General features: G+C 33.5%; 1 pseudogene; it reads right to left on the bottom strand.

The window, feature by feature from the left end:
- Positions 1 to 5916: 5916 nt before the first annotated feature.
- On the bottom strand, positions 5917 to 8705 carry LOC104603246 (heat shock 70 kDa protein-like; annotated as a pseudogene).
- Positions 8706 to 9575: the final 870 nt, after the last annotated feature.

Here is a 9575-nt window from a genome sequence, read left to right as displayed (position 1 = left end):
GCACGAATCCCTTCATTTAAGAGAATATTTTTAGTGTAAAAAGTATCAAATTTAGGATCTTCCACTGTACGGATTTAGTATACAAATAGGTTTATTTTTTAGACTCTAAACCACACCACAGTATACATATAGGTTTACATGTAGGATTAGCTACCACAAATGGAGAAGATCGAGAAATCGACCAAATCTATAAGTCTATATTTAATTTGGTTTTTAGGTTATCGCAGTCAGTTTCATGTGACAAGAATATAAACACAAAGACATCGGTTTAGTTGGATAAATTATATACAACGAAACGGAACCGACCTCTGTATAACCTTACTCTCTCTATATATATATTAATTGTTTTTCATTTCTTTTAAGAATGTCTATTTTCTAACTTGACGTGTGGAATAGGGCTGCAATTGAAGTAAGCCAAGTCAAACTTTTACATGTATTGGCTCAGTTTGACTAATATAGTCATATGATCAAATTTGAGTTCGAATTCAAGTTCTATTTGAACTCTATTTTTCTGTTCAAGTTCGATTCGATTAAGTGTTCAATAGGTTAAAGTTCGGTTCGAAAGTTTGAAAACTAAATGATCTTGAAAATTGAAGCTCACAAGTTCGAATTTGAGTATGGTGTATCTTTTTTTGTTCATTTATAAAAAAAATGTAAATAGAGTAAATTGAATATGGTGAAAAGTAATAGTTCAATTTACAACTTAAACCTCACAATTGAATAGGGACTAAATTCAAAAATGAGTATTTTAGTCAAAATAAAATTCCATAATCTTATACATTTTTTTTGCAAAAATAATGTATTTTTTATTTTTTTATTTTTATATTTTATTAATTTTTATTATTTATTTATGACGTTAAAGTTTAATACATTTAACCCAAAAGTTGAACTATTTATTATTAATTTTTGTATTTCATTTTTGGCCGGTTCTAAATTATGTATTTCATTTTCATTACCAATAAAAATAATTTGATTACATAAATGTGCCTAATTTTTCTACATTATTTGTGTTTTTCTATATTTATTTCTATTTTAAAATTTGTATTACCTAACTATGACTTCGTAGATTGATCAGTTTGATTTGGATGGTTGAATTTCTTAACCACAACTTAGATAAAGAATGGTTTTGTTTTTTAATAAACTTTAATATATATGGATTTGTACGGTTAAAAATATTGACATAGATCTAATTAGTAGCATTTATTAGTAAAAAATAACTTAAAAATATAGGATTTAATAAGAGAAAAATGGGATTTAATACCTTAAGTATAAGACTTAATTAGAGGAGATTAAATGATGTGAAAAGTAATAATTTAAGTTATATTTTCAACCCTTATAATTTGAGATGGATTAAATACAAAAATATGGGCATTTTAATAGCCATTAAAGTTATAATAAAGTGACTTTTATACCTTTAATCAAATAAAGAAATAGAAGGTAATTGTAGTCCAAAAAAACTTCCACACTACATTCACACTTTATATAGTATAGATTAATAAGTGTGCACGTGCTTTGCATGTGACAATCTTTTATTATGATGATATTACTAAAGAATATGTTTTCAAAATCTTCTACAATTTAATTTTTATTTATCACACTTATTTTTGTTTAATATAATAAAAATATTCAATAATAGAGATATACCTAAATGTCTTATGCAATTTGCATTAAAGATCTAAGTACAGTGATCGATTGGCATTGTTGGAAGGCACATTGCAAGAAGGTTATGGAGAATGTTAAGTTCAATCCAACAGCGCTGCCAATAACTCTCACATTAATGAACTTATTTCACTAAAGATTGTAGAATTCAGGCCCCCAACAGTCAGCCTTTGACTAGGCACACATAGAATACAAACCGCATGACTCCTCATTGACTAGGCACACATTGTTTAACAGATTTATCAACATACTTGTTTGTTTTTTGCCTAACAATAATGGAATACTTTCTAATTTAGTTTGATGTCCAAAATAAACCTTTTAATTCTCCAAGTCAAAAGTAATTTTTTGGCAAATTTTAAGGATTGCGAGAGCCAAAAGTCTATTAAAAACACAAGTTAATATAAATAATAACTCCAACTTCATTTTTGAAACAACCAATTAGATACTCTTCTTCTCCATAAAAAATTGACTTCGGATTTCCTACCCATGTGAACTCTGCCCACGCCTACCAACAATACACTATGCCCCGTTTTCTCATATCCTAAAATTTTTCCTAAACTACCTCCCCCACCATCCCCCACTTTCTCCTAAATGATCTCCAATTTCTATTTATCTTCTAAAGCTGTAATTCAATTCCTATTTATCACCTAAATTATCTCTAATTTAGAGAGAGTTTCTCTCCTAAATTATCTCTAATTCCTATTTATCCTCTCCCCCACCTTTTATCTATATCTAACTAAACAAAGTATGGATTAAAAAATTTAATAATTATTTAAATGTTCTAACAAAATTATATATTAACTTCAAAATATCTATTTAAAACATGATAAATAATTCTAATATATTTAATAATATTTATATTATTAATAATTTTATAATTTTAAACAATTCATCACAAAGCAATTAAGGAGTTGAAGCCTAATAAGAACAACTACGATGTGGCATGGAGATTTTGGAACAAAAATAGATTTGCTATTGAAATTGCAGGTCTATGTAGTTCACATGTGTTGCTCTACTCAAATATCAGGTATATGTAGTTTACATGTGAAATATTTGACAATATTCCCAAATAAAATCAAGGTTCAAAGTATTGATACAACATGCCGCATTAAGTGCATTGTATCTATCTTTGGGTGCCTGATACACTTGTTTACAAGTATTTTTGGGAACCCCTTTTTATTATATATTACTTAAAACTGAAATTCGAAAAAATGTATGCATCAGGAGATGTGTTGTGGGACACTGTGGGGGGCTGATTTGAACTCGTGTGCATGTGTGTGGAGAGAGAGAGAGAGAGAGAGAGATGCACGTTTTTTTAGGAGGCCATTCAATCCATACCTAGAAATCATGCAGTTCCAAGTAAGTAAATTCTATTCATTGTTCAATATTGATACACCCCTCTATATCGACAAAGGTGTATGTATTGAGAGCATCTCTTGATGATGACATAATCATTTATGGGATTATCATCAGGAGATGTCTCCGATACACAGTGGGGATGTTGTAGGGGGCTGATTTGGTCTCTATGCACATGTTCCCAATAACCAATCTCCTATCCTAAAATTTCTCCTAAACTACCTCCACCACTTTCTCTTAAATGATCTCTAATTCGTATTTATCTTTGAAAGTATCTCTAATTCCTATTTATCTCCTAAATTATCTCTAATTCCTATTTATCCTCTCCCCTATACCTTTTATCTATATCTATCTAAAGAAAGTTTGGATTAAAAAATTTAATAATTATTTAAATATTCTAATGGAATTATATAATAATTTTAAAATATTTATTAATAACATGAAAAATAGTTCTAATATATTTAATAATATTCATATTATTAATAATTCTATATTTTTATAAAATTCATCACAAAATTATGTACTAACATTACAAATTATGATTTTTTGGATTATTCAATTTAAATTTTATTCAAATAATAAAAATTTAACATTAAAAACTGAAAAATATAATTTAAATATTTCAATAACTAAATATTTTAAACAAAAATATTAAAAATATCTAAATAATTATAACATAATATTTAATATTATGCAATAGCTTTAAAATAAATAAAATTCAAATAACAAAAATTTTAAATATTTTACATATTATTTAAATATTTAACATAACTAGATTTTAAATAGTTAAAATAATAAATCTATCTATCTATATATATATATACACTAAATTAATGATATGCCACGGCCTCTTTGTGATTCATTACCCAAATGGGGTGCAAGTTTCTCTCTAGAAGCCCATGGAGTTGCAATCTACCATGGTTTATCTCCCCTTTTCCTCTTCTTTTTATTATGAAACCAACTATCCCCCACTTTCTCTTAAGTTGTCTCTAAATCCTATTTATCCTCTCCCCTACTTTTCATCTATATTTATCTAAATAAAGTTTTAATTAAAAAATATAAAAATTATTTAAATATTACAATGGAATTATGTAATAACTTTATTTAAATATTTAAATAATGAAAATTTTAACATAACTAAATTTTAGATAGTTAAAATAACGAAATTATGTAATAAATTTAAAATTTTTCTTAAGAGTAGAAAACTAATTATAATAGATTTCACAATATTTGAATTAATAATAGTTTTATATTTTCAAAATTAACAAAAAATATATATATAATAATAGTATAAGTTATAATTTTATAGATTATTAAATTTAATAAATAAATAATATTTTAAAATTGTAAATTATTTAAATATAAAAAAAATTAATGACTAAATCATATTTTATTATGATTTGAAAGACGAAAAATAGATTAAATAATGAAATTATGTGATAACTTTAAAAAAATTATCAAAACACAAAATTAATTTTAATAGGTTTAATATTAAGAATATAAAATATAAATAATTGAAAAATTAAATATTATTGAAATAGTGAAAGTAGATTAAATAACTTAGAGGTATTAAAGCTTTTTATTAGTTATTTATTGTGTTTTTGTTATAAATGTATTTTCAATAGTTTTGTATATTCGCTATAAATTTTCAACAATTATTGGAGATTAATGCATTGTTATTTGTTAGAGATGAGAATAGTAATTGTTTGGCTAGCCAAACTAATCCAGCCGGGTTTGGGAGTTGGTCACTCAAAATTGATCAACCATTAGTCAAAACTGACCAACTTGAGTTGTATCGGTCAATGTTTTAAAAATCAACTCGGAGACCAAATTGCTTTTGCATTTGGGTCAGAGTCATCAGTTCAACTGTCTAGGTCAAAATGGTTAGACCATTCTACATCAACACTATATATACATATATATAAATATACATATATGTGTGCAAATACATATTTTATCAATAAATAATGTATAATTATGTTTTACATATAATATACGTATTATTTTAAATTTCATTTATATTTTTAATCATTTTTAATTTTTTGGTCTATAAAAATTGTGAATTGAGGCCAAAAAATGGTTTCTTTTCACAGAAATAGTAGGACAAGGCACCCATGGAACTTTGGGATGCATAAACCTTGAAAAATTAACCAAAGAAAAAAGATCACCTCAATCGGACATTGAAGTGCGAAGTTATGGTATCTGAAAGTTGCACATGCATTAAGTATGCAACCCACAACCCAGTGATTGGGTCGAACGGGTCAATAGTTGAACCCTCCGCGTTGGGTGGTTTTTTACCAAGTCAACGGTTTTTATCTCAAGGATGGGTTTCGATAGAACTAGAACCAAAATCAATGTCACGTAACGGTTTGAATAGTTCAATTGGTCGAGTAAATGGTGGGTATAAAAATATTGGTATTGGTTTTGGTCAATTTTTAGTTTAGTTGGTCGATTCAAAAGATTTAAAAATAAAAAAAATAATAAATTTAAAAATTATAATGATATCATTAAAAGAATGATTTAAAATTTTAAATTTACAATATAAAATATTTCAGACTAAGAAATATGAGAATTTCCCTACTTTTATATATTAAAAAATTATATTTAAAATATAAATTATTAATATATTTATGATATTGTCAGTTTAAAAATGGCCAAACAAAAACTAACCCAATTTGGTCAAGTTGGGAAACAATTGAACCAAAGCTGACAAGAAATACTAGAAATTGACCAACTCAGGTCAAATTGGGTCAATTTGGTTAGTTTCATTGGTTTGATGAACAATCCTAACTGAAACTAATCATAGTTATTTTTATATTACAAAAAAAAAAATAGTATATAAAATGTAAATGGTTACTAATTGTTTAAAAATTAAAATATAAAACAATTATCTATTTTTATATATTTCTGTTATTTAACTTTCACTTAATAAAGTTAGGGTGGAAAAGAACAGAAAGTAGGAGTTCTAAGAAGTGATAGAAATTAAGACGGAAGTGGTTATAATGATTGGTCATTTGGTAAAAATACAGAGACAAAAATAAGTCTTGAATGGTGATATATATTTGCTTTGGCCTCAAGTTGAGTCGACCATCATTTATTTATTTTTCCTCTCTCAAATATCTTCTTCCGCACATAGAAAAACGAGAGGGAACAATTTGCTATATCTTGCTCGCAATGCAATAGCTGTGTCTGGTTTGAAGGAAAAAGTAGGAAAAGGAAAGAAAAGATAAGGAAGCCTTTACAAATCTTGTATAGGTTTCTTGCCTTTCCCTACGTTTTCTTTTAAACCAAACATATCCTCTTTGAGCAAACATAAAGATACCAACAAGTTTTAAGGAGATTTACATATGATAGTGCCTCATAGGATTAAACAAACCTCTTCTGCATAATTTATTTGCTTTTGTTATATCTTAAGTCTCCTAGTCACTCTCAAAAGCACAAGACCCACCCACCAATCAAAGTGAAAAATACAGAACAAAATCCTAAATCCCAACTCAAACCATCTTGCTCTAATCTACCTCCTCAATCTTTGGCCCTGCTCCTCCACCAGACCCACCTTGGCTTTTCCGGCCATACTCTCCTCCCGGCATGTCTTCAGCACCACCGCCCATACCTCTCGGCATCTCCCCACCACTCCCTTGATACATCTTGGCGATGATTGGATTGCATATACCCTCCAATTCCTTCTGCTTGTCCTCCAACTCATCCACCTCCGCCAACTGATTCTTGTCCAGCCACTCAAGAGCCTCATCGATTGCCTTCTCAATCCTCTGCTTGTCTGCCGGATCCAATTTCCCAGAAAACTTCTCATCCTTCACTGTATTCCTCATGTTGTACGCATAATTCTCCAGTGAATTCTTGGCCTCCACCTTCTTCTTTACTTGCTCGTCCTCGGCCTTGTACCGCTCTGCATCCTTCACCATCCTCTCAATCTCCTCCTTGCTCAGCCTTCCCTTGTCATTGGTGATTGTGATCTTGTTCTTCACTCCCGCAGTCTTGTCCTCAGCCGAAACATTCAGAATTCCATTTGGTCAATATCGAAGCACACGTTGATTTGTGGAACTCCTCTCGGCGCCGGTGGAATGCCGGTGAGCTCGAATTTGCCGAGGAGGTTATTGTCCTTGGTTAGAGGGCGCTCACCTTCGTAGACCTGAATAAGTACACCAGGCTGGTTGTCTGAGTAGGTTGAGAAAATCTGCTCTTTCTTGGTCGGAATCGTGGTGTTCCTTGGAATCAAAGTAGTCATGACACCTCCAGCAGTCTCGATGCCGAGGCTGAGAGGTGTGACATCCAGCAGTAGCAGGTCTTGGACCTTCTTGCCACCTTCACCGGTCAGAATTGCAGCTTGCACAGCAGCACCGTATGCAACTGCCTCGTCGGGGTCGATGCTCTTGCAGAGCTCCTTTCCATTGAAGAAATCCTGCAGAAGCTGTTGCACCTTCGGAATTCTGGTCGACCCACCAACGAGAACGATGTCATCAACCTGGCTCTTGTCGATCTTCGAGTCTCGAAGGCACTTCTCGACTGGTTCCATGCACTTTTTGAACAAATCCATGTTCAATTCCTCAAACCGGGCTCGAGTAATTGTCGAGTAGAAATCGATGCCTTCGTAGAGGGAATCAATTTCAATGGTCATCTGCGTCGTAGAAGACAGAGTCCGTTTTGCCCTCTCGCAAGCAGTCCTCAACCGCTGCAGAGCCCTGGCGTTGCCACTGATATCCTTCTTGTGCTTTCGCTTGAACTCTGCAACGAAGTGATTGACAAGGCGATTGTCAAAGTCTTCCCCGCCGAGATGGGTGTCTCCGGCGGTAGCCTTCACCTCGAAGATCCCTTCTTCGATAGTCAGAAGAGAAACGTCAAACGTACCACCACCGAGATCGAAGATGAGAACATTCTTCTCGCCAGATCTCGACGCCTTCTTATCCAATCCGTAAGCAATTGCAGCAGCAGTGGGCTCGTTGGATAATCCGCAGAACGTTCAGTCCAGCAATCGAACCGGCGTCCTTCGTTGCCTGCCTCTGCGAATCATTGAAGTACGCCGGCACAGTGATGACCGCATTCTTGATTGCATGACCCAGAAACGCTTCTGCAATTTCCTTCATCTTATTCAACACCATGGACGAGATCTCTTCGGCAGAGAAGTGTTTCTCTTCGCCTTTGTAGTGAACGACGACCATGGGCTTGTCGCCGGGTCCAGCAATAACCTTGAAGGGCCAGAGCTTCATGTCGCTCTGGACAGACGGATCAGAGAATCGCCGCCCAATGAGCCGCTTAGCGTCGAAGACGGTATTGGCTGGGTTCATGGCCACTTGGTTCTTCGCTGCATCACCGATCAGTCTCTCTGTATCAGTGAAGGCGACATAGGAGGGAGTGGTCCGGTTGCCTTGGTCGTTGGCGATGATCTCGACTCGGTCGTTCTGCCATACTCCAACGCAGCTATAAGTGGTACCCAGATCGATACGAATGGCTTTCCTTTCGGTCTTAGCCGCCATGGATGAAGCTTGCTGCTTCGAAAGTGAACAGTACTGTTTGATTTGATCGATCAACAGAGAACCAAGGAACAAACAGAGAGTGTCCGAAGCTTTTGGGAGCTCAGTTTGGAGTAAAGAGTTGATCTAAATTGTGTTCTGTCGGTCTGAGCAGAGGTCTGAGAATTTTACAAGTGCTCACTCTAAGGTGAACGTTCGAGAGTTGAGTAGAAAAGGGCAAGAGATACTTAAATTAAAACTTAAAAGACCGAGAAAGAAGGTAGAATGCTGACATGGCAAATAAAGAGTTTTCGAGACTGAACTTTGGAACTGGAAGGACCCACCATGAACGTTCGCCAGTCTTCTGTTCGAGTTCACCACTCTTCTATGTTATATCTGGAAAGGACCAATTGCATGACCGTAACTCAAGTAATGGGCCCAATGAAGTTATTCAGTCCAGTGAAGGGTGATCCAGATTCGACTCATTTTACTTGGGTGGATTGGATTACAATCTCAACACTCAAATCTTGGGCTCAGCACGGCCCAACCCAAGGTAATGGGCGGGTCCCTCATTTTACTAAATTCATCCATATTGGTTATTGGCTCTAAGAGGTACAACTTGCGTGGCTTGGATTCCAATCATTAACACTTAAATCTTGGGTTCAGACTGGCCCAATCCAAGGTCAAGTCCAAGTTTATCAACTTAAGCCCAAATCAAGGTCATGGGTGGATCCCTCATTTTTGAGTAATAATATTATTCTGTACATAGTTATTTTTCTATAAGTAGAACTGCTCATGGGCCGGGTTTGGACTTAGCTTTTGCCAGGAGTTGAATAGCCCAGCCCAAAGCCTGAGCCTGAAACAATGTCAAGCCCATTCCGAAGCTCAGCCCATGAACACGTCCAGCTGAAAGGAACAATCACTCTCAAATTGTGGCTAATAGAAGCAGGTCCTTTATGGAGTCTGATTTGGGTAGCCCCAAACAAAAATAGTTATTACTGAGTGTCAAAAATTGAAACCAAAACTAATCCATGATTCCATCATAAAGGAATTTTCCTGGAGCTACTATAATAGGGTCTGAGTGGATCAGGT

The sequence above is a fragment of the Nelumbo nucifera genome, chromosome 2, assembly GCF_055504915.1.
Source record: "Nelumbo nucifera cultivar China Antique chromosome 2, China Antique-T2T, whole genome shotgun sequence".
NCBI classification, from domain to species: domain Eukaryota; kingdom Viridiplantae; phylum Streptophyta; class Magnoliopsida; order Proteales; family Nelumbonaceae; genus Nelumbo; species Nelumbo nucifera.
Note: the sequence above shows the minus strand (reverse complement) of the source record. Positions and strands in the feature narration are given on the sequence as shown.